The following is a 26,639-nucleotide window of genomic DNA, read 5'->3' as shown; positions in this document are numbered from 1 at the left end:
TGGAAGTAACACACGTTCCATGGTAAAAGACAGTCTTCCGTTTCAAGGTACAGGATGGTGCACGACTGCGAAGTATCGTTTAATCGACCACGTTTTGTATAAATAGTTCTGAAAGTATGTAGCATTTTACTCCCCATAAAATTTTGTACCTAAAGGATCAACAATATATTCCAGATAGGTTTAACATACGCTGTTTGAGACTTTCCCAACGTAATAACTGCTTTACTGGTTCACGGCCGTTGCGAAGGATATTATTGTAGAAGCTGCACAATATTTCAACGAGACAGCTGCTGCTCATCTCCAGCTGCTTACTGACGTGTTCGTGCAGTGGCTCGCCAGTATACACGCTGGCTCGCCAGAAAAGCGCAGGCGCCAAGGGGCGGGGCTAAAACATCGTAGATGAATCAAAGAGCACGGCGACATCCGATGCCCCCTGCCGAAGAAGCGGATCACGATCTTCGTATTAGCAAAACGAGAAAAGCGCGGCCATAAATCGTGGCCCAGCCCGCGTGTGGGCAGAGTGTTGGCGCCCAGTTTAAATGTGCACGCATTAAAGCTTAAGAACAGCCAGAAGAAACGGAGAATTCCACGAGGATGATTTTTATACCCTATGTTGGTGATTCAAGAAACATCAAATAAAATATGTCTTCCTCCCTCCAGCGCGAGTGCAAACGTTGCTGGATTCTGTTAAAGGCAACCTAGATCTAAGGAGACCAGGGATATATAAAATCCCGTACCAGTGTGAGAAATCATATATTGGCCAGCCGCGTCGCACTGTTAAGGATAGATGCGTTGAAGATAGACGTCACAACAGCCAGAAAAGTCTCCTGTGGCTGAGCTTTGTCTCTATGCGGGACACGGCATGAACCACCGAGAGACAATGATCCTTTCGTCCGCTTCCGCGTACTGGGAATCCATCATTAAAGAGCTGTCGAAATACGCACTGATTAACAAACACACTGGATTTCAACTTGGCAAGGCATGGGAATCAGCATTGGTGGTACTAGGGCATTTTAGGCCACAGATGAACGATTACAAGTCAACCCAGACGGGTAATCGGAGTCTGCCCACTTAAACTGGTCGCCAACAATCAGCCGCGCGCGCATTGGGCCGCGATTTGCGGCCACGCTTTTCCCGCGTCGCGTATACAAAGACCGTGATCGGTTTCTTCGGCAGGGGGCGTAGGATGCCGCCATGCTGTATGATTCGTTCAAATGGTTCTGTGCACTATGGGACTTAACATCTGAGGTCATCAGTCCCCTAGAACTTAGAACTACTTAAACCTAACTAACCCAAGGACATCACACACACCCATGCCCGAGGCAGGATTCGAACCTGCAACCGTAGCAGTCGCGCGGTTCCAGACTGTAGCGCCTAGAACCGCTCGGCCGCCGCGGCCGGCTGTATGATTCGTCTACGATGACGTTGTAGCCCCACCCCTTTGCGCCTGCGCTTTTCTAGCGAGCCAGCGTATATACTGGCGAGTCGCTGCAGCAACACGTCAGTAAGCAGGTGTCTCGAAATACTGTGCAGCTTCCACAACACTGTCCGAAGCAATGTCCGTGAACCACTGAAGTAGATTTCATATATTACGCAGCACCTAAACGCGCATAACGTAAAATATTTACAAATGCTGCACAAAACAGAACCTCTTGTATAACAACAACAAACATTGTAGAAAATTGCGGAAGCTGCTTGTGAGCATGTTCAGTGCGCACGCCTCCATGTGCTTCTAATATCAGTCACTAGACTGAAGTACCCACCAAAAAATGATCTAATACTCTTAGGTACACTATTCTCGAGGTAAAACACTGTCCCCTACTGAAGGTGAGCCTGAAGGCGAAGAATTCACTGGGCATTATTGTTGTCAACAGGAAGTACCGGGAATGTATATTTACAACTAATTTGGTTGCAAACAAGACACAATCGCATAACGTCGAAATTTGCGGTTATGTGCAGACATTTTCAGTACAACATACATAAAGATAGATGGGGGTAATAAACGAAATGGAACTGAAATATAAATAAAAACAAAATTCTAAATCTTTTATTTGCTACGCGTTTCGAAAATTTTCTTCATCATCAAGTGATAGTCCGGTGTTTCGCTCAGGTGCATTGCACCAGCGAAAGCAGCGATGCAGATGTATAGGCAGTCCTGTGAATCTTCGTTGCGTACTTTCCCCGAGAGCACTGCATGTGAACGTGCGTATTCAGATTTGAGCAGACAGACACGGAACAGGCTACTAAACATGTGTTTGTGCAGTTGCCCTGTTACTAGGCAGGAGACATGACGGATCCTTGTACCAAAATATTCTGTGAAATTTGTAGATGGAGTTCGGGTTCACGATATTTATGTGTATGAGACGCTGCTCAGCAGTCGCAGTTTATTGGCCAGTCCTAATTGATCGGGAATTGAAGAAAAGTGTACTACTTATAGGTGTAAAACTACTATAGGCCACTGCATATATGGAACTAAGCGTGTGTTACGGCAGTTTGGTAGTTTTCGTAGTAGCTTTGGTCAGTTAAGGTCGTTCCTGGGTTACCTATATGTTAAGTGTGTTGAATACCTGTTTGGCTTTACCTCATAACGATCAATTTGTTTATGTATGCGATCAGTGTCTCACTAGATGTTCAAATGTGTGTGAAAGCTTATGGAACTTAACTGCTAAGGGCATCAGTCCCTAAGCTTACACACTACTTAACCTAAATTATCCTAAGGACAAACACATATACCCATGCCCGAGGGAGGACTCGAACCACCTCCGGGACTAGCCGCACACTCCATGACTGCAGCGCCTTAGACCGCTCGGTGTCTCACTAGAAAATCGGAATCGATATACCATCTAGAAACAGAGTAAGAATATACAAAGAGCTATGTAACCTATACAACAATTTTGGTCCACATAATTATCCTCCCGTCTATCACTTAAAAATAAACAGTATTTATAGAAAACTGAAACTGTCAATGTTTAATTGAGGGTCTATTCGAAAATTGTCGATTTGTAGTGTGAAACAGAGGTATGTTGTAATGAAAATGTAGAAAACTTTATACATTTATTATATAGCGATAGAGAACGCAGTTTCCCCACAGGAAGGTAAAAGAGGCAGAAAACAAAAGTATATCAAACATCGCTTCAATACCTACATTAAACATGTTTCTGTTATTGATAAATAGCTTTCGCATTTATCAGTTGTAACAGGAACTGTCAAAATGAAATTTATATTCTGTGAGGAAATAAAATACACAGTGGACTAACACTGAATGATGTGGGGTTCTAATTATGTGCAAAACAAACGAAACGAACAAACAAAGAAAGAGAATTGGTGGTTCCCAGTTGCTCATTACACTTTCATTTGTGTTTCTTTCGATACCATTGCTACCACTACTACTGATAACCTTACCATTTACTACGTCATTTATGTAGTGTATCAAAACTACTGAACTGTAGTTTTGGCGCTGCAGTCATGGACTGTGCGCCTGGTCCCGGCGGAGGTTCGAGTCCTCCCTCGGGCATGGGTGTGTGTGTGTTTGTCCTTAGGATAATTTAGGTGAAGTAGTGTGTGAGCTTAGGGACTGATGACCTTAGCAGTTAAGTCCCATAACATTTCACACATATTTGAACCTTTTTTTTTTAGAATGGACCTCTGATCTACTAAATACCATGGCACCACATGTTTCAAGCGCACAACTTATTTGAGAGCTTGTGGGACAACTAAAGGACGCCTCAGCTTTCTGAAGACCCCTTCAGCGGTTGGCGCCTCTGGGAAGTACGTGGGATAGTTTTGTGGAGTAGGAAGGGGAGAGGGGAGCTCGCACGCGCTGCACGCTGCACAGCCCGGGGGCCTACGCTAGCGCCGGCCGGCGCCGGCAGCGGCGGAAGTCGAACTTTAATCCAGTTAAAACTGATAGAGGCGGCCTTAAGCAGATTACGGCGCCCTGGCAGGTGCCGGCGCGCCCGCCTGCCCCCAGATACCATCTCGGCCGCCTGCGCTGCGCTGCGCCGCGCTGGCCGCTCCTCTGTACAGCGACACACCGCGACTTCCCTTCCCTCGTAGTTCCCTGTGGAACCGCCTACGCAAATACACGCTCTCCCTGCTGGGCACGTGTTCCTGCTGTTGTCCAAATGCCCCGGAACAGCTGCGTTCTCCGTGTTCTCGTAGTGCCTTTTAACCGAGAGAGCAGGCCGGTGCTAGGCAGCATTTCAAATCCCCGTCCGTTCTTACAGATGAATCGTGCAAACATCACGGACGCTTTCCGTACCTTCTCCATTCCGTGCTTTATGTTCCACCATTAATGACCTCTCCGTCGCCGGGGCGTTACGCTCTAGTCTGTAATTCATTTTGCTTTTACTGTTTACGCTTGGTTGGTTATTAAACCGACTGTACCTTGTTCCTGGAGCGAATCTATGTCCCATTACTTTTACTACTGCGTTGTTGCACACTGAAAGGCCTGTTCGTATAGCGTAAAGCGTAACTCGGCAGCTTGCGAGCCGGATCGAATCTGCACCGTGGCTGGTATGGTTTTCAAGCGGTTTCCCACTCACCTTTTGGCAAATGCTCGGCTGGTCCTCGTATTCCGCCTCATGAAATGCAATACACAAACATTTAAAATACGATCAAACAGTTAAGTTGTGGCAGCAGGAAGGGTATCCGACGGAAAAGTTAAGTAAAATAAATTGATGTAAAGTAAAGCTGAAAGTGGAGATAAAGGAAAGGAAAGGGAAGGAACTATTGATGTCAGTTGCATCGGGACTTTATGCGACGAGCGGAAATGTGTGCCGGACCGGGATTCGAAGCCGCGCTCACCTGCTTACTGGGCACTGAGCCACCCGAACATAGTGTTTGTCGCAAATGCACGGACTATCTCCGCAAGGTTCCCGGTTGGCGCACACTCCCACCTAGCGCCACCTGTCCGCCGCCCCCTCCATGTCCTCCATGCTCGCTACTTTGAGATTGCCGCAGGCAGGTCGAACGTAAGTCTGCATCCGGACTGAGAATGGTCGATGTATTGCCTATCGAGGCGGATCAGTTATATGAATTCCTGGTGTGTTCTTTCGGACATGTCCGACCCATTCATATAAAACAAATTTTCCGAATCTGGGGTGCAGTGGAGCCTATAGCTAAACGGGGTACACACTAACAACAAGGAACGAAAGTTGTTTTCATAATGAGAGAAAAGAGACGGTGAGCCACTGTGCAGATCCACAGCTCAAAGTCCCCATCCATCATGAAAGGATCAGCATGAGCGGTGTCTCATGCGCTCACTCAGTGACACACCCCTGCGGAGAGGTTCACTTTGAAGCATTTTATTTTTGCATTCCGTTCTCATCGAACGCTGTAGCTAACCAATGTATTTTCCTAATCCTGAGTTTACTTAGCAACTGCCGTTTCTCGTTCATGGGTTTGGTACATCCGCGTTACCTTTAAAGTTTACACTCATTCCCTTCTTCGAAAACGATACTTCGAATGTCAACAAACGCTGCTCTTCGCGCTTTCACTGCGTGTATCGTTTCAGTGCCCAGTAAGGCTACACCTAACGAGCAATACGTAACATTTTTCGTAGCTATTTACTCAAGGTTCAAATGGTTCTGAGCACTATGGGACTAAACATCTGAGGTCATCAATGCCCTACAAATTAGAACTACTTAAACTCTACTAATCTAAGCACATCACACACATCCATGCCCGAGGCAGGATTCGAAACTGTGTCCGTAGCGGTCTCGCGGTTCCAGACTGAAGCGCCTAGAACCGCTCGGCCACAGTGGCCGGCTTTACTCAAGGAAGTAGAAATATTTTGTTTCACCTACAAATAGGTTCTATTTTTACTGCATAGTGTAAAATAATGTTATGATCGTGTGTTTTTATACCTTAAAGTTTTATGTAATTTTATATGATGCAGCAGACCGAAAACAGGAATGTATAAAACATGTGCGGATAAAAATCCTATGCCAAGATAGCAAATTTTCTTCATTGATTATCGGTATCGGCTAGCCATCTCCGTGTCAATATAAAATATTGTTCAGTGCGTGACAGTTATTACACATCGTCGTATTCTTAGAGGTAAGTCGCCCTAAACTCAGTAACAGCATTTGATTTGTGATTAACGTTGTCAACTTACGTAAACAATTTCGATTTTTCATTTTAGGGCGACTTAGCTCTTAAGATTACGACGATGTGTAATGACTGACACACACTGAATAACATTTTAGATTCATTTGTAGATGGTTCGTCAATGAGGCGAAACCGATAATTAATAAAAAAAATTCATAATTTGACGTAGGATTTTTCCCACACAGGTTTTAAATCAACAGATCACGTTAACAGTGTCAAAGAGTAACGCAGAAATTTATAAGCAAATTTCCGTCTGTTGTACACCAACGATAAAACAACCGACCACAAAACACGGTTCCTTGTTATTGAACCATTTGCAATTCAAGACACATTATTTGTGTGTAAATGTGACAAAAATAATTTTTTTTCATCACGCCCTGAAGTTAATAGTTTTAGGTTTCCATTTTCCTTAAGGTTAGAAAGTTCTAACCCTCTGTTTCTTACTCTCTTTCACCTTGTCTGTGAATTATTTCAGCTTCTGAGATGAGTAATGTGTAGCATTCCGGAGTGGCGGACGTCAAGTTATGAGCGTGTTGTCGGTGTTGCAGGCGCGTCGCAGCAGCAGTACTTCCGCATCCTGCCGAAGGACGTGCGTGTCCACGAGGGTGGCGAGGCGGTGCTGGAGTGCGAGGTCAGCAACCTGGGCGGCCGCGTCCAGTGGACCAAGGACGGCTTCGCGCTCGGTGAGTACCGCGCCATACCCTCGCTCTCCCTGTACCTTCATGTAGGTGGGATCTCCGGCAAAACGCCCCACAATGCGAGGTGATTTCGAAGGAGCGTGCAAAATTGGTAGGCATTTTTTGACGAGGTAAGTCACAAATAAAGTTTGACGTCCGAAAACGCATGTTAGGTGCATTCACGAAAGACAGTGCAATGAACATAGCATTCCAGTGGAAGCCATGACAACGTTCGTGCCATAGGACGTAAGCGGCTTGCAGTACCATCAAGTAGCAACGACATGACACTTCGTCCCACGAAAGCGCTTCCTCGAGCAGGGGAGCCCACATATGTGTCGCCTTGCAGGTGCTGTGAAAGTACTGCGGTCGTGTGTAGACAACATATACTAATATGATCTAGTGAAAAATTGCCTCCACTGTCGTGGAGAACAGCACCATACTTTGGTGTGGAGTGTCATCGACTGAAATGTCTGTACAGGTGTCTGCATGGTAAGCTCGCTGGGCAAAATATTATTCACCCCCTAACCTAATAAGTCTTCACAGTATGAAAAAATACAGTTTTAAAATTTTTCACGAAACTAATGTTTATTATCGTAGTAAGCAACAAATACAAGAAGAATTTGGCAAAAAGTGAGCAATCAATTGTTTTAAGGAGGTTATTTCACTTTAGACTATAATTTTCAAATTTTTCACAAGATCAGTCTTTATTGTCAGAGAAAGCGACGAACAGAAGAAAAAACTGCAAAAAAGAACACAGTGAGTTGTTTTAAGGGTGTGCTTCCACTTTGGAACCACTGAGACATAGTTTCCAACCACCCACAACCTCATGTAATGTATTTGAATCTAGAGTCGCATTTGTCCTAGACAAAATCCCGCATCTCGAAACTTCCTTCAACTCACAACGACGAAAATAAATTATAGTCCTAAATAACAAGCAACAGTGGGTCTAAACTTGAATAAAGTTTTCATCGAGACTGCGTGCTGCTCCAGTGGTTTCATTTCGAAACCACTCAAAAAACCAGTAGTACAAAGTCAAGTTTACTTCACAATAACGTTAGATACACACATTATCTGTCAGCGATCTCCTCAATATGGTCACTATAAAAAGTCGCATGTCACAATCTCCTACAATCACATAGCACAATCTCTGTGCCGACTGTTGCTTTGAATGCTATAAGAGACTTACAATTCACTACATCCGTAGAAGTACCTCAGCTATGTAACATGGCTAAGAACAATGGTCGTTAAAAGATAGTAACTGACAGGAGTCGAAGGGGAGTGTCACGCATTGTCACTGGCAATAGATTTCAAAACCATAGGAATTATGTGTGTCAACGAGCGCAGATCCATCTCAGACAATTTCCGAACGAACATTCTGAGAGGTAGTGTAAGCAATGGACAGCTGGGAGTCGGGAGGCTCGCAAAACGCCATTGCTCGCTGTGGCGTAAAAGCCTTCACTAGGTCAAACAACACTAACTGGACATTAGCACACTGGTGCTGCACAAATATGTCCGACGAATCTTGATTTTTCGTCTGTCACAATGATGCCAGGCGTCGAATGCCCAATGAGGCGTTTAAACCGCAGTGTGTGCAAGATGCAATTCAGGCCAGGGGTGGCTCTTTGATGTTTTGAAAGTGTTTTATTTACCAGGACTAGGGTAAACTAGTTCATGTTATCGCGAACATGAACCGTGTTTGATGAAATCTTCTCGGGTTATCAGCCGTGTCGTATCGTCGTCTTGACGGAACGTTTCGGCGAGTTTCCTACTCGTCAACATCAGGCGAAGTTGTCGACGCACCACAAGACGACGCTTTGACTCGGCTGATAACCCAAAAAGATTTCGCCGATCAAATTCGCCGAGAAAGCCTGCATTCCCGCATGAACCAGGATGCCTATCTCAATGTTATCGGTGACAAAGTATTGCACTTTCGTCTACATCTACATGAAGACTGGCGGACACCGCCGTCTTCCAAAAGTGCAACAATCGCGTTTACGAGACTGCGTGATACATTTTTTCGTTTGAGCACCAGTCGTGCGTTCTATGGAACCTACACTGATGCACACCTTTTTTTTTTTAAAAAAAAAAAAACACACACACACACACACACACACACACACACACATTAACCAGGTTTCGATAGTTCTAAGACTATCTTCATCAGAATGGTTTAAGTTACATGAAATCACATAACTTTTGAATTTCAGTATTTTACAAAATGTGTATATCTATCTGGAAGAGCGGGTGAAACTTAGCAGTGAAATCGACGCAGTTTGATACCTCTGCAGGATATAATCAATGAATCGCTTCAGCTAGATATGATATACGTGAAGAAGCTCGTGGACTGTCTTTCTCGACGAACTGAGGCCATTATCAAGGCTGGAGACTGTGTTTCACGGTGACTTAGCTTTTGTACAAATGTTGTGAATAAAACCGTCTATATCGGTTAATTCATTTCTTTAAACGCCGTTTCGACTATCGTCCGTCATCATATATCAAAAGGTTAGAACACGCAAAAAAAGCTTTAGTGTCGGTATTGGGAACCAATACGTATATTAATAGTAGGTATAGGTCTTTAATACTGAAACTGAACCTTGTTTTACAAGTTCTAAGCTTCTGATATCTGATGATGGCACTTGCCGGAACGGTATAACAAAGAAAATTGTAACACGATCTGGACGGTTTTATTCACGAAATCATTCACTATGATTGTTGACTCTCGAAGGAAATTAATTTATTGATTATTTTGTGTACGGTTCGAGTATAAATGAGATGGAATATAGGAAAGTGACGTTGCACTTGCACAAATGTTTTCGTTTCTCTTTTCCTTTCAGTGATGATTTCTCGAACTTTTTGAAACTCATCCTGTATAATGACTGTATTACAAAAAGGCTCCTGGCAGCCAGTAATTGTTATTATTATATCGTCTCTATTTTTGAGACAATTACGGGCCTCATACTTTCGCTTCAAAGTTTTTTTGAACTATGACGTAGTTGAAAGAAGTATTTGAATACTGAACGAGGTCATGCACAGATTTTTTAAGGTATCTTTAATGCTTTGAATGCTTTGGATTATGTGCCATGATTATACTGTGACGTACGTAATGGGAAAGGTTAGAGAAAAATAAATTTTTAGTAAATTGTCATTTTATCATTGTAAATAAATAGCTGCGACGTTTACTACTATGACAGACGTGCTCGAAAACAGGAGGATATTAATTCAGCTACTCGTCTGCAGGGAGTCTACGAATTTCCATTTCGCTCTAAAGTGAAGATTACTAGTGTTGCGTCGGACATTCAGAATCAAATAAAAGTTCCCGCGCGTTCAGGAAGCATAATTGCGAGGCTTAGACCGTTCAACCGAAAAATCTGGGGCGAAAACGTTGGTGCTCCATCCGATTAGTCGTGTAGCGAAAAATTTCGAATATTACGATTTACTTTTGTTGTGCGGAGAGTCAATTAGCGAAGTGCGGGCCCGAGGCTTTCCGCGCCAGATAGCCGCCGCATTGGCGGATTTATTCGGGGATTTGGCCGGCGGGTCGGCGAGGAGCGGCGCTGATGCCGGGCTGGCGATTAGTATGCCGGTCGCGGGCCGCGGCAGCTGGCGGCGCCAAGCTTGTTCAGCAGGCGCCCTGCCGGCCGCAGCCATAACGACGCGCCTGCGAGAGCGCAGCACACACACAAACACACACACCCACACACACACACACACACCTGGCGCGTGCCCACTGTGAACTGCGGGGTCCCCTCGTCCCTCAGGGGGCATTCGCGATGGGCCGAACCACTTTGCCAGTTGGCATGTTGTAGACGTGTTCGTTGGCTCGCGTTTCCCGATGGGAAAGCGACAAGTGGCGGTCAGCGTTTGCTCAGGTAGTGTGGGCGTACACCAATTGGCTTTCTGTGGCCTGCGGTCTCGGCTCACGAACAACGCTCGATCTATACTTCGATTAAAGTAACTCTGTGCTTGACGTTTCGGCGAGTCGAGAAGCAGGGGCCACGAATCAGCCTACCACAGCTCTCTCTAGCTATCCAGGTGCTAGCCTGGTCAGAGTACATGGTCCATAAAATTCTTCAGGTTATGTGACCGGATTTTCAGTATGTAAAATCCCTTCGAATTTCGGCTACTGTTGCAAAAGGCTTTCCTCAGGCTGTTTTACTTACGGCTGAAGGAGAAAAACTTAACTTCTTCCGTACATGCTAGCGGATCAAGATTTTTTCGTAATCTGATAGGGTACTGAGAATGAAGAAGAGGGATGTAAGATGTCCTTCATTGGTATTTGCTTTATTTCTGGTTATTGGTGGAAATAGACGTCCTTAATTGGCGTTTGCTTTATTTCTAGCCATTGATGAAAACAAGCGAGTGAGAAACGGTCGGCAGTACTAGCGTAGCACTATTTACTTGCTGCCTAGTACCGGCTGAGACGTGCCAGTACTCAGAAAAAAACACATGCCGAAGCGCAGATAACATCGGTCTTGCGTTATCGTGTTGAAAATTATCGTGACTGAAACCTCGGAGATACGGTGCAGCCACTGGCCATAACAGTACAGAAGTGTAACGGCTGCTGTCTAAATTAGCAGTTAAGCAAGCAAGATCTGGCAACGATTGTTTTCTTCGTAAATCTGCACACACCTGTATGTCTATAGCGGTGCTGGCCGCACAAGTCATCCAAAATACGATGCGGCGCCACTCCTGTGCCCAGTGTGGTGGTTGGGCGCGCCACTGTCGACGTGCGTCTGCTACCGCACCGAGGGAAGCGTAACAGCAGTCGCCGTGCTGAGAGTCCGTAGTGCTGCAGACGACGTCGCTCTGTCCTTACGGGTATTTGTCTTGCTGCGACTGAGTCCATTTCATAGCTATGTGACGTGGTTGTATGACCTTACACAGTCGATACTGCTAGTCGTGAAGGGCCGTTGTCGTCCGACATGGCCCTCTTGAACCCAGCAAGCAGATCGCCTAACGATGAACAGCAGTCTCGATATGCCGCGTTCCTTCTGCTGTTGACTCCCGATGCTTGCAAGTACACTTCTAGCTTTCTTAGACAATGCGAAACACGATCTTCTCACAAACAAAGAACATTCGAATGCATATTTTTTCCTTATGCACTGAATGAAGATGGTGTTACTCCAACTCAATTTGTGAGCTTGCGCTGAAGCGCTCGTCATTTGCATATCGAAGCATCTAGTATACTAAATCCCGATTTCACGTTTCTTCCACGCCTCCTGTACCAGGACTACTCCGCAACAACACTCCCCCCACCACTGATATTTTTCGGTTCATCAGAATGGTACGAAAGTGGTGTAGCCAGCGATGGAATTATTCAAATCGTTCAAATGGCTCTGAGCACTATGGAACTTAACTTCTGAGGTCATCAGTCCCCCAGAACTTAGAACTACTTAAATCTAACTAACTTAAGGACATCACGCACATCCATGTCCGAGGCAGGATTCGAACCTGCGACCGTAGCAGTCGCGCGGTTCCCGACTAAAGTGCCTAGAACCGCTCGGCCACCGCGGCCGGCTTGGAATTATTCTTCTATATGAAGTGTTGCTCTGTTGCAGTTAAATTAAGAATAAACAGGAAGTTATTGTTGATCATTAAGAAAAACTTGTGGAATTCACTGCGTCTTTGTTCTATCATATTATATACATTTCATTCTCTAGCCCAGTTTTGGACCACAGTAAAAATGGTTCAAATGGCTCTGAGCACTATGGGACTTAACTTCTGAGGTCATCAGTCCCCAAGAACTTAGAACTTCTTAAACCCTAACTAACATACGGACATCACACACATCCATGCCCGAGGCAGGATTCGAACCTGCGACCGTAGCGGTCGCGCGGTTCCAGACTGAAGTGCCTAGAACAGCTAGGCCACCCCGCCCGGCGGACCACAGTAGAATTACCTTTCTTTCAGCTAGATACCAGGCGAGCTTAATAGTATTACAAACGGAATCCAAGTTGGGAATATTTCGGATTCCACTTCCGGATTTTATCGTATAACCAAGGGAAACTTTGCAGAAATGTTGGAGAGAATATCGTGTTTCTAGACGCTGTCGGGATTAGCTTTTTGCGATAAAGGCTAACAGTTTCCGGAACCGTAAACTGACGGTTCTCAGCAGTGCACACGCGCAAGTCCAAGATGGTTTTTGCTGACTGCATGATATCCGCTGCTGATGTATTCATGGCGGATATCATCTGCTTGTCCATGAAGTCCAGTCGATACTCTGAACAGAGCTGGCGTTAAATTTTGATCATTGATAGAGTCTGTGGGCGTAAATATACTCAGTAACTAAATTCGCTGTCGGTGGTCATTTTACTGTATAATGCGAGGGATAAGGAAGTGTCAGTAGATGATCATTTCATGAACCGTATATGTATGCTCTGTTATCTTTTACAGTATATGGTCTGCCATCTCCTTGCGTTGTGAGAACGCAATTTTGTGGATGAACATCGGATCGCAAACCAAACAGACGTTTATATAAATATGTAGGCCTCCGCAGCCAGAGTCAGTTGTCATTAAAGTTTTCTATCGTACCGAGTCATAATGTAAAAACCTATAATAGAGGCCACTGTGATGGTGAGCGAAGTTTTATTTTCTGCAGCACAGTTTTTTACATTACGACGCGGTTCGACACTCAGACAAATTTTATGGCAGAAATATGTTGGTATGTAAACTGAAGGGGAGGGGGGAGAAAGGAAAGGGAAGGAAATAATGACATCAGCAGCATCGGTACTCTATGCGGAATCAGCGGCGACTAGTGAATATGCGTACCAGACCGGAGCTCGAACCTGGGATTTCCTGCTTACTAGGCAGTTGCTTTAATCACTGCGCCACCCGGGCAGTGTTCGCAAATGCGCGCCCATCGAGGTGAATCAACTACTTGAATGAGGTATTTGTTCTTCCGGACATGTCCGAAAGAATGGACATCACACATTCATATAAATAGATATTAGTTACTTAATTTACGAAACGTAGTAGTGATGGAATGAGATCTTCTGGCCAGGTATTTTTGCAAGTTATTACAAATGACCGTGCTGTTCTAGGCGCTACAGTCTGGAGCCGAGCGAGCGCTACGGTCGCAGGTTCGAATCCTGCCTCGGGCATGGATGTGTGTGATGTCCTTAGGTTAGTTAGGTTTAATTAGTTCTAAGTTCTAGGCGATTGATGACCTCAGAAGTTAAGTCGCATAGTGCTCAAAGCCATTTTTACTACAAATAAGAGCAGCAGCTGTTTGCACAATGCTTAGACATTACTGAGAAAAAATCTGGGGAAAACGTAGGTGCCAGATTTTGTAGCTCCAGATTGGAGAACCGAATGCCGTGCCAGGAGAGGGCCATACACGGGAAGCTGTATATAGAGAGGACTTCCCAATTTGCCAGCAGGCCGTGCCGCATTAATATTTATTACAAACGCCGCGTCATGTAAAACTGATCGCTCGCTTGCAGAGTGACAAATAATAAAAAAACCGGACAGGAAAAAAAGAGCAACACAGCAAAAGAAGGAAAAAAACTTTGTCGTCGTCACCTTTCCAATTAGCCAATTCCGGCCATTACCGGTGCAGGCCCCTGCCCCCCCCCCCCTCCTCTTTTTCACATTTGCGCGCCGCGCCGCTGTCGAAATATCATCCGGAGAGCGCGCGCTGCCGGCAGTAAATTTGGCGCTCGTTAGCCGGCAACCGGCAGGCAGCGGCCATCGCGTGTATACGCGCCACGCCCGCTGTTAATGGCGTTTCCGTGTGCAACATGGAACGCCCGTCAGCGGCCGCGTCGATTTGCAGATAGACAGTCCGGCGCCGCACCACGCCGCGCCGGCAGATTTGGCAATAAATTTCTGTGTCACCTCGCCTCCGGCGGGTGGACGCGGCGCGACTTCTTGCTAGAGTCTGTCCTAGGGCCCAACTGCGGCAGCATCCGCCAGTATCCGCACTTACAGATGTGGACAGAAATATGGAAACACCAAAGACACAACACATTACCATGTACAGTGTCCGGCAAAAATATCTCCTGTATTCGGAGAGGCCGCTGTTTCGGTTGCGGAGGGGATAAAGCTGTCCAGGGGATATCGATCGGTAGCGGTATACCTGCCATTTTCAGCAGGCGGAATGACTTGTCTAGGTGAGAATAGTGCGTTTGTTGTGGATCAGTATAGTATATCTACGACTGCTACTCAGCAAGAATTTCGCATTCGGCCAGAACATGGCGCACATGACTCTGTTCCTAACAGAAAGGAACTGTTAGAGTTTGGGTATCAAACATTGGAACATCAGGTACTGCACTGAAAAGAAAATTTACAGGCCGACCTCGGACTGCAACAACGCTGGACAATGTGGCGCGTGTGAGAGCGTCCGTCTAGCAATCTCCAGAGCGTTCGTCACTTAAATATGCAGCTGCCCTGGGATTCTTTTTTAGGAATGGAAGAAGAACCGTGCTCAGAGATCTTTACATGCACCCGTACAAAATTATGGTTACCTAAGAATTAAGTGAGGGATATTTTGAAACTCTCAGAGCTGTGTAATGAAATTCTTCAGAACATTCCTACTGGCGCTGTTTTGATTTTATATGATGAGGCCCACTTCCACTTGTCAAGTACTGTAAATAAACAAAATTTCCACTACTGGGCTGCGGAAAACCCTCAGGTACTTCACCAGCGACCACTTCACAGCCATCCTGCGACCCGCTGATGTCACATGATACGAGAACTTCCTCCGACCTAAGTTAAACCACTTTGTTGGGGACCATGAAGAGGCAGAAGTCTGGTTCCGTAGGACAGTGCGACAGTTCACACTTGAAGGCCTTCTCTTGAAATTTGGAGGCACTTGTTACCTGAACGTCTTCTCTCTTCACGAGAAGACATCGCCTAGCCTCCAAACTCACCCGATTTATCTCCTCGTAATTTTTTACTTGTGTACCCTTAAAGGCCCAAATGTAAGAACATCGCCTCCACTGACCTGCAAGCACTTAAGGAGGCAGTCACCCAAGAAGTGGCCGCAATTTCATTGGATATGGCACTAACAACTATGGACCTTCCGGGAAAGGCTTCATCAATGTGTCAACAGCGGATAATGCCTTTTAGCGGACATAATTTTTGAGATCAGCTGCCGTAAAAATCACATATTGTTCACAAATGAAAATATTTTCTCTGTATCTTTGTCTGTTTGTAACTACTTTTTGAAATACGGAAGGTCTTTTTGCCGGACTCTGTATAATACGCTGACTTTCAGATCAGCTTCCAGTCATCTCGAAACGGATAAATACACATCCTGTGTGGTTTTCAAGCGATTCTTATACCATTCTTCCAGCAGAATAGTGTCATGTTGAGGTAACGATGATGGAGGTGGATTGAGGTCACGCACTCTTCTTTCTAAAGTAGATATCTGGTGACCGTAGTGGCCAGGGGAGGTGCCACAATTCAACCTCGTGCTCGAGAAGCAAGTCCTGGACGATGCGAGCTGTCGCCTTGGTACACAGCATCACCATCGGGGAACAAACATTGTACAACGGGATGGACCTGATCAGCCAAACTGATCACATCATCCTTGACAGTAACGCAGCTTTGGAGGGTAACCACCCAGATTTGTTTGCACCTTATGTCAGTGCAGCTTTTGTCTTTGCTTTGCTCTCGGCCGGAGTGGCCGTGCGGTTCTAGGGGCTACAGTCTGGAGCCGAGCGACCGCTACGGTCGCAGGTTCGAATCCTGCCTCGGGCATGGATGTGTGTGATGTTCTTAGGTTAGTTAGGTTTAATTAGTTCTAAGTTCTAGGCGACTGATGACCTCAGAAGTTAAGTCGCATAGTGCTCAGAGCCATTTTTTTGCTTTCCTCTCTACAGATTGCTGTATGTCCCAGAGGAGCATGAAAATCCGTGCAAAGTCGGACACAAAGAAAAATTTACGTAGGAGGGAAATTCAGTTTCACACATCTCGACATTCTTACTTATGCACCCACTGATAAGTGTGTATGCGTTTGCAAAGCGAGAAAATGATCACCAAAGGAAAACTGTGGCAGAAGAACGTCATATATTTCAATGGTATAACTGTAGTCAGCCGAGCCAGCGAACCCCAAGCAATACTTTCTGATTGAAGTTGTGTGAGTGATGATATGCCTTACCTCAACGTGATAAAAACCACCAGTACATTATTTGAAGTGTTTACACAGGAACTTTAACTACAGGTAACAGAAATACAAACTGCTAAAATTTACGTGTGAAGTAACACGCTGCAGTGTAAGAATCTTAAATACGCTATTGCACAGAGAATGACGACTTGATAAATATAAAATCACGAAATATTCAATGAAAGAATTATACTATCTCATTTGGGGGATTACACAACATTTTCTATCCCGGAGAGATACCAGGAAAAGGGTGGAAAAGACGAAGAAATTTAAAAAAATACTACGTGAAAAATGATAAGTTGAAATTTGGAGAGAATACTTTCCGGGAAGAGTCGGACGACATAATTCACACTCCCCTCATGTCTCGCGAAATGATCACAATGAGAAAATTCGAGAAATTAGATGTAATATACAGGGTTACCGACTGTCTTTCTTCCCCCGCGCCATTCGCAAATGGAACACGGGAGGTGGAATCAGTTAGTGGTACCAGAAGTACCCTCCACTACACACCGCCAGGCAGCTTACAAAGTTTTGATGCAGATGTAGTTAAAGTCTTCTGGCACATGCTATTGGTACAGAACTGGGAAATAAGAATTTGAATCTGGACATCTGAGAAGAGCACCGTGTGAAATTGTAACATGGACTGGGGAAGGATAGGAGAGCAAAAACTTGAAAGCGACTGAAAGTAATTGCTACAAAACGAAGTTGAAAACTGGAGAATTAGCAAATACGAAATTAAGAGGCTCAAAATAACACTATATTGGATATCCTTACAAAAAGGTGACATACATTAGTGAACGTGAGAAAACTAGCCGGCCGAGGTGGCCGAGCGGTTCTAGGCCTTAGGTTAGTTAGGTTTAAGTAGTTCTAAGTTCTAGGGGACTGATGACCTCAGACGTTAAGTCCCATAGTGTTCAGAGCCATTTGAACCATTTGAGAAAAATAGTTGGGGCAGATTAGATAGTGCAACACGTAGTATGACGTCGCAGAAAAGAAGTGCCTACACGCAGGAAGGCATGGAAGACGACTCGCAACTAATCGAAAGTATATGACATAATTATGACGTGGTTTGTTAACAGGATCCTGCAGTCGCATTTTTTCCCTTAATCATACTCTGAACAGCCCTAAGTGTTACATGGTATCTTTGTATAATTTGGGTACATGTTGTATCGTGACCTCTTTGGCATAACATTATGTCCAATCAATTCTTTAGTGCCATCCTGCAAACTATGCTGGGTAACAAATTACTTCGGCAAACGAATGCATGATTGGCGAATATGTTCGACGTTATCTTCACTGATTGGCGGTCTCCGTGTATTTACTCTTTTCACCGACTCTGTTTTGACACATCTTAAAAAATTACAAGTTTATCGCCCTACACCGTACTCTACTATATAGGTCTATAAACGTACGTCGAACTGCGTCGACACTACTAAATTCGACAAACCCTAAGAAGGTACTTTTACGGACGCTGTTGTGATATCACAGCAACCTACTTCCTGTCACAAAAGTAACTGCTATTGCCAGTATAAATTACGTTACCGTCTTTTTTGATAAAAACTACTCCCAAATTCGAAATGTTCCCAAAACACTGTTACTGTCCCAAGTGCTCTCATTCATGTTGGAAAAAGGTTTATATACCACGACTCCAGATTCGCTTGAAAGCGATTGATTTGTGGAAAGTTCTGAAAAACTTAATTTTGCGTTTGAAAAATAAAAAGGAATATAGTTTTGTAATATTAATAGCTAATTGGTCCTAAGGCTTATTTCTAATAATCTCAGACGTGATGTTAGTTTATGGGAAAAAAGTTATTCCATTCAAATAATGCAGTATACGTGAACTGTGATGTTGCGCAATACGGGATAAACGCAACCGGGCAACGTACGTACATTGTACCGTGATCGCGCGCTGGGTGCGTGGTCGATCATGTGAAATTATAGAGAAATACGTTTTCTTCTCCCATACTACTGGCTGTCCAGAGAACACCGTTAGAAAGAATTCTCGCCATTCCTGATCTTTGGTTGACTATCATTTGAGGACGGAGAGTCCAGAACAGGCTCACATGGATAGGTGGCGTTAGTTTGATGGTGAATGTACACGGAGAAAGACCTAGGTAGTGCAAGACTGTGTTATATTCTGTTTCAGTTATGTGACATTGTTTTCATAGTGTTTACGTCTGTAGTAAAGTTGTAGTGCACATTTCAAAGTGGCAATCATAGCGATCCTCATTGCAATCAAGATGAGTGTTATCAATGAACCTACAATTGCAGGGACACAGCTATTGAAGACGTAAGGTGAGTGGATAGAATACTCCTGAAGTGTGTCTGATGTGTACATTTGCAAGTGTAAGCCTAAATGAAGTGCATGGCTGTTAACAACCAGTCCACATCATCACGTTTTCGGCATTAATGTGAAGTGAAGGAGTTGCAGCTTGGCTCTCAGACAGAAATAGGTTTTCCCATATGATGCCCCTTTTATTTGCCAGTGCCGCATCTTATTTACTGGTGCAGATAACAAATGGTTCAAATGGCTCTGAGCACTATGAGACTTAACATCTTAGGTCATCAGTCCCCTAGAACTTAGAACTACTTAAACCTAACTAACCTAAGGACATCACACAACACCCAGCCATCACGAGGCAGAGAAAATCCCTGACCCCGCCGGGAATCGAACCCGGGAACCCGGGCGTGGGAAGCGAGAACGCTACCGCACGACCACGAGATGCGGGCGGTGCAGATAACACTTAGGTGACAAAAGTCATGGGATAGCGATATCCACATACACAGACAGCGGTAGTATCGCATACACGGGGTATAAAAGGTCACTACGTTGGCGGAGCTGTCATCTGTACTCAGGTGATTCATGTGAAAAGGTTTCCGAGGTGATTATGGCCACACGACAGGAATTAACAGACTTTAGATACGGAACCGTAGTTGGAGATAGACGCATAGGATATTCCATTTCGGAAATCGTTGGGGAATTAAGTACTCCGAGGTCCACAGTGCCAAGAGTGTGCCGAGAATACCAGATTTCAGGCACTACCTCTCACCACTGACAACGCGGTGGCCTACGACGTGAATGGGCTGTGGCAGCAGACGATCGACGCGAGTGCCTTTGCTAACAGAACGACATCGCCTGCAGTGCCTGTCCTGGAGTCGTGACAAACAGACTTCACAAAGCCATGAACCCAAGTTGTCAACAAGTCATAGTGAAAGCTGGTGGTGGCTACATAATGGTGTGGGCTGAGTGTACATGGAATGGACTGGTCCTCTGGTCCAACTGAACTGACCATTGACTGGAAAGGATTATGTTCGGCAACTTGGAGATTATTTGCAGGCATTATGGACTTCATATTCCCAAACAACGACTGAAGTTTTATGGATACCAGTGCGCCATGTCGCTGCGCTACAGTTGTTGGCGATTGGTTTGGAGAATATTCTTGACAGTTCGAACGAATAACCTGGCCACCCAGACCTCCAGAAATGAATCCCATCGCACATTTATGAGACGTAATCGGGAGGTTCGTGCACAAAATCCTATACCGGTAACACTTTCGCAATGACGGACGGCTGTAGAGGCAGCGTGGCTCAATATCTCTGCAGGGGATTTCCAGTGACTCGTTGAGTCCATATCACGTCGAGTTTGTGCACTACGCCAGGCAAAACTAGGTCCGACACGATATTATGAGCTATCATATGACTTTTGTCACCTCAGTGTATCATCTCTCATTATGATGCCGAGCTGCCCATCTCAGAAACATTCGGCCATCGGAAATCAAATCAAGTGCCACTAGGACCCCTACGTGACTCCACAGCATTCTTTAGACCATGAAGCTAGTCAATTTGTGAACGTACACTACGTTGACGTTACGTGACGTCCATCTTCGGAATAAGGGAAGAAACGTATTCACTTAAATCGCTATTGTAATCGTTGATTTGACCTGATATAATGACGTATTGTTTATGTGTTTTGTGGATGAAAAACTTTCGATCAACAACAGGACCGCTAGGTGCCATAGTCGTAATTTCGGCAGAGGTTGTCAGTCTTGGGTTGGGAACGGTGAGAGGAGCGTTTGTGGAGGGTGCTAAGTAGTTCCCTGGCGGATGTCGCTAATCTGGCTGCCGGCCCGTGAGCTGGAACCGCGGCATTAAGTCGGCCGGCGCTCGGCGACACGTCCGCATTCATCAGCACCGGATTTATAGTTCATAATGTGGCGCGTTTTTAATTTGTTAATTGCGTTTCTCTTCTGAGCGCGTGCCGGCGCGGATTTTTCCCTCGCTTTCTTTAACGCGCCGGCCCGTGCAGTCGGAGGTAGAGGTCGGCGTTATTAATGGCGAGGTCGGCCGCCAGATTGGAAAATATTGTTACCGGGGCTGGCACTCAGAAATTAAACCACTTCATCTTTTGCACGTAGCGGTCGTCACCACCACACCGCGTGTCACCTACCGACCGAAACTCGACCTAACAAAAAAAGCTAACTTTTCTTCGTGCTGATCGCATCTGTTAGGTGCGCAGCCTCCTTAAAATTTAATTTTCACGACGTGCCCTTATTATAACTAAAAGAAACGAGAAAAAAGAAGAAGTCGCGTCACGTACTTGTGTCCCGTGCTCGCTGTCATACATCTTGAATTTAATTACGAGGCCGCGTCCCGTCTGTCGCCGCTTCTCTCTTGTTGTTGTTATACGCGTTCTCAGAAGACGGGCTCGCTCGCGAGAGGGTATTAGCACTTAAAACGGCAGGCCCGCTGAATGGCTCGCCTCCCCATGCATCATTCAGCGCCTTTTATGAGACTTTCTTTACGAGTGTATTAAACGGTGCCGGGGTACTAAGTTCTTTACAACGCCCTGTGCCGTAATTAAGTAGCGATATTCACTTAGAGCTCGTCGTAACTTGGCTTTAAGGAGTGCTCGGAATGTAACCCGTGGAGGGCTGCGTGTTATTCGACCCTCCCCATTAGCAGTGGTAATTTCGGATCCACGGCCTCTTTCAGGTATGATAAAAGTTAGCGTCGAAGCAAATAGATTACTAGCTGGGAGAGCGATGCACAGTCTGCAGCTAATTGGTTTCTTCGCCTTCAGACTGGCCGCATACACTGATATTCGAGCGACTTAAATCCACTTGTCATCTTTGCTGTTTCTGGATGTGAATGTCTGATTACAGCAGTCGGAAACTCTGTCTCTTAAAAGCCCGTCAAATTTTAAAGTGCACGTAAATGGACACTATAGACTGTGTAGAATCTGACTTTGAAGTGCTTTTAATCATAAATATTACGAGTAATTGCATTTACAGCTTGTGGAAAAGCACCCTTGAACTGAAAGAATTAAATGAAAACACATACTACAGCATGAATAAATGCTGAACAGTACGTGCAATTTTTTATTGCAGCTGTATCTAATTTGTATTACATTTGTGGCCACCGTAGAGTTAATATTTTTAAATTTGTTAGGAATATTGTATTTGCGACTATTTCTACACATATGTAACATACATACGGGAACTAACTACAATCTCAGAAGCAGGGCCCACAAATAATGTGAAAGTTAAGATAGCTCCAATAAAACTAATTGGCAGAGCTTCGGTATTTTGCATAAATCTCTTGCCGGATGTTACGAACGACGGACCGTTTCACCAATGACACCGTTCCAGTTTGGATGCTCGACACCTCGTGGAAAATAAGCAGATAGTATAGCGAAAATTATAAGGCAATAGCGAGGAATTGACAGTTGCAAAATGTAATATTAAGGCGAAGATCGAACAATATGTCTGGATGTCAGTTCAGTGATTTTCAACTACGTTTCAGCTACGTTTCAATATGATATCTGTAACGGTATTCCTGCTAAGAGTTTCGTGTCTGACGTTCTCTTCATCGACGGAACGCTGAAATCTAATCTTTCTTTTTTCCTTGCTAATGGGAAAAGACCTAAAGCGGAGTCGAAATCAAGAAGGGATCTGTAACGATTGTTTTATGGGAGAGTTAAGGAAAGGAAACACAGAGAGAGAGAAAGGTAGATGAAAGTCAACAGTCATACGTTGTCTCTACTTGTGCTCAGTTTTGTGTCGTTTAATAGAATAGGTCTTAAGGAAGGAGAAACTAATGAAAAGCTGACGAGATTGTACTTTGATGGGGCGATTAAGTTTATTACGAAGAAAAACAGTTATTTAGCCCCATACTTTAGCACCTCTTTGTTGCTGTTAATCAAGAGCAACTGAAGCAGAGCTTGTGGTGTTTTGGAATTATCTATAGCATGGCAAAGCCAATATGAGTTTCTTATTCCAAAAGACATGCTGACTGTTGTGAATGATCACAAAGGAATAGAAACAGTGGTAGATGATGTTTCACATTTGGCAACAGGTGAGATTATTATTATTCTTTCCGAGGCGTCTGAGGATTATCTTTAAAGCCTGGCGTCGGCTTTCCCATTTCAGCTATCTAGACTTAAATTGAAAAGCCAGTACCACCTGAGATTAGTTGCTGAGTTATTCCTTCCGTTTATCATCGATTTTTATCCAAGATTGTACAGACTGTAGCAGAATTTAAAAATCTCATCTGAATAGCTTCTAATTCTGTCTGATTCGTTTATTGTCCAGTTCTCGCTGCTGTGTGCTAAAATGGTGACTGCCGACCCTTATCGAACAGTTATGACTTATTTCTTCATCATCAGTAAAAAGCCGAATAAATTCGTTTCGATGGAGGTGCCGCTTGACTACAAAGCAGTAAGTATAATGGAGCCCGCCCGCTTAGCCGTGCGGTCTAACGCACGGCTTTCCGAATTCGGAAGGAGCGCCTGATCCTCGGCGCGATCTGCCCGGCGGATATGTGTCGAGCTCCGATGAGCTGGCCAGTCTGTGGATGGTTTTTAGGCGGTTTTCCATCTGACTCGGCGAATGCGGGCTGGTTCCCCTTATTCCGCCTCAGCTGCACTATGTCGGCGATTGCTGCGCGAACAAGTTTTCCACGTACGCATACACCACCATTACTCTACCACGCAAACATAGGAGCTACACTCGTCTGGTGTGAGACGTTCCCTGGGGGGTCCGCCGGGGGGCGAACTGCACAATAACCCTGAAAGAGTGGTTCGGTGTGGGGCGGCGGAGGGTGAAGTGGACAGCGGTAGTCGTCTTGGGGTTGTGGACCACTGCGGCGGGGACGGAGCCTCTCCGTCGTTTCTAGGACCCCGGTTAACATACCATACAATACAATACAATACAAAGTATAATTGAACGATTCCTCCAATAGATCGTACGTGTATTTGTAGGTCACAAAGGACGCAATTCTTGATATCTACCGGCAATGTGCGACTGAATGACAGCGGAACGCGGTGACGAAGCCTTTAAATCTACATGAAGTTGCTACATGGCGGAGGTTGCGTCGTACCAGTATTATCGGTTTTCATTCCTATTCTGTTCGGGTAGTGAGTGAAGGAAAAACGACTACATGCCTTATACTCTCCTATCTTATTGTCATAATCCCTGAGCAAGACATACGTACCGGCAGCGTAATAGCCACCCAGTTTTTGCGTGATCATCGGATAAATAAGAATATACAGTTTTTGTATGAAATAACATGAATGAAGAATATATCACATTCTTTCGGAAAATAGTCTTGATACACAAAATTTATAGATAAAGGAAAAGTTCGCACAGGTTAAAGTTAAGAGGAAGCAGAGTTTTGATGAGAGGCAGACCAGAACAACTTAAGTTTTTAGTGAGGGTGTGTTATAGTTTATTTAGTAAGAGGTGTGCAACAAATTAGTATCAAAGTTCAAGTTTACTTTAAACATCTCTCTTCTGTACCAGGCGTACGGTACAGGTAGATACCCATGTTTTACTCTATCCTGAAGAGTGACATATCAAAACAGCTACATGAGAACAAACAGCGTAAAATGTAATCTGCATTATGGTGCTATTCGATATTTTTGCTTACACACAAAGCATTGCCGTTCAAAAGGCAACTGGGGAACGAATCCAAACGTTTACCTTTCTAGCTTCTTGCCATCACGGGTGCCAAACCTAAATGAGTGTAGTACGTTATTAATCTTGCTCTGCAGAACCAGTTTATGCTCTCTATACAAGCGAGTGAGGTAGCGCAGTGGTTAACTGCACTCGTATTCAACTGGAACGTGATTGAATGGTTCTTTAAATAAGGGCATGACGTTTCCCTCCCCGTCCGATTGTTTTCTCCGTCGTTAATGATTTCGACGTGACGGTATTTAAATTACAGTTTTATGTCAGGTTATATGTGCAGCCAAATTATTGTTGCAGGTACCTAGTAACTGTTCAACCAGAAAAAATTGAGGGGCCGAGAAAGCACGAAAATAATGATGAAACTTAATAATATCTGAAGTTTTGCAGTATGTATGCAGACCATAGTAAGAACAACTGCATTACCCATGCCGTGGAGGTCTAGTGAGTCCGTCGTGTATCGTACACCGTTTCGTGTCTGCGAACACATTGTGCCATTGCCTCATTGCGCTGCTATATCAGCAGATTACACTGTTCGTCATGGGTTGTATTTCTGATATTAAAGTATGTGCTTATAGACCATTTTACCGTGGGAAATTCAAATATGTTATCAAAATATTGTTGTCAGGGATACTTTTTATGTAATATATATATATATATATATATATATATATATATATATATATATATATATATATATATATGTGTGTATATTCACAATTCATGGCAAACACAGAGACGTTACAGAGAAATACGGGTGTGTTGCCGCATCCAGTAGTGATAGAACGTGATAATTTCTTGTGCAACAGCAGGTGGGAAGAATCAGACATCATTACGTTATCCCCCGCCACACCTATTTCATTAAGACCACCTGAAACATCTCATTAACTCGAACGGCGACAGCCGGTCGCTGCCTCGGCAGTAAAGCTTCACGCCTCCTAGGGGCAGGTGCAACGAGTTTACAACAGTGGTGTTAGCCGCAATTTGTGTCAGTCTTAACGAGTGGGTGTTTTGGCTGACAAGTAACTGTCTGTCATATTTCCGAGCACGGGTGAATTTTTTAGTTCCTGTGTGTAAACTGATTGAGCCTGGTGCTGAAGGTAAAACGACTGCTTGTTTTTACACAGCAGCGTTCCTCTAGTTCCCTACTATCAATTTAATACAGGTGTATTACCAAAGTGGTATTTTTAAATTTGCAGAAATGCCACGTCGTCGTGGAAGTCGATATAAGCCGGACAACTTCTGCTACATCTGTGGGAAGTTCACTTTTGCCATAAATAGGAAGAAAATTTCTTCAGTCATAAAGATAGCATACAAACATTACTTTGGAGTTGAGGTAGGAGACCAAGAGGTAGGAGACCAAGATAAAGAATGGGCACCACATTTCTGTTGTGCTACATGTTACTGCAAACTAATTCAGTGGTGGAAAGGTAAAGAGAATGTGGCCTTGTTTGCTGTTCCCATGGTGTGGAGGGAGCCTAAGGACCATGTGACTGATTGTTATTTCTGTCTAACAAAAATTCAGGGTTTTACAAACAAAAAGTCGAAGAGGCACATTGTTTACCCAGATCTGCCTTCAGCGAGAATGCCAGTGCAGCATTCCGACAACCTTCCTGTACCTTCAAGAGCTCGAGGTCAAATTCCGAGTGACAGTGAAATAAGTAGTACTGAAGAAATCACAGATGATGATTCTTTATATCACTGCACAAGTGAGTCATCGCCACATTTGTTAACACAGGCAGATTTAAATGATTTAGTACGTGATGTAGGACTAAGTAA

General features: G+C 44.5%; 1 protein-coding gene across 1 annotated transcript in view; it reads left to right on the top strand.

The window, feature by feature from the left end:
- The first annotated feature begins 6,693 nt into the window (after positions 1–6,693).
- LOC124595541 (nephrin) overlaps positions 6,694–26,639 on the top strand; it is a 176,510-nt gene continuing 156,564 nt past the window's right edge. Inside the window, exon 1 of the mRNA XM_047134320.1 lies at positions 6,694–6,794. The gene's annotated coding sequence lies outside the window, so the exon portion shown is untranslated. The remainder of the gene's footprint in view (positions 6,795–26,639) is intronic.

Source organism: Schistocerca americana, chromosome 2 (genome assembly GCF_021461395.2).
Source record: "Schistocerca americana isolate TAMUIC-IGC-003095 chromosome 2, iqSchAmer2.1, whole genome shotgun sequence".
NCBI lineage: Eukaryota > Metazoa > Arthropoda > Insecta > Orthoptera > Acrididae > Schistocerca > Schistocerca americana.
Note: the sequence above shows the minus strand (reverse complement) of the source record. Positions and strands in the feature narration are given on the sequence as shown.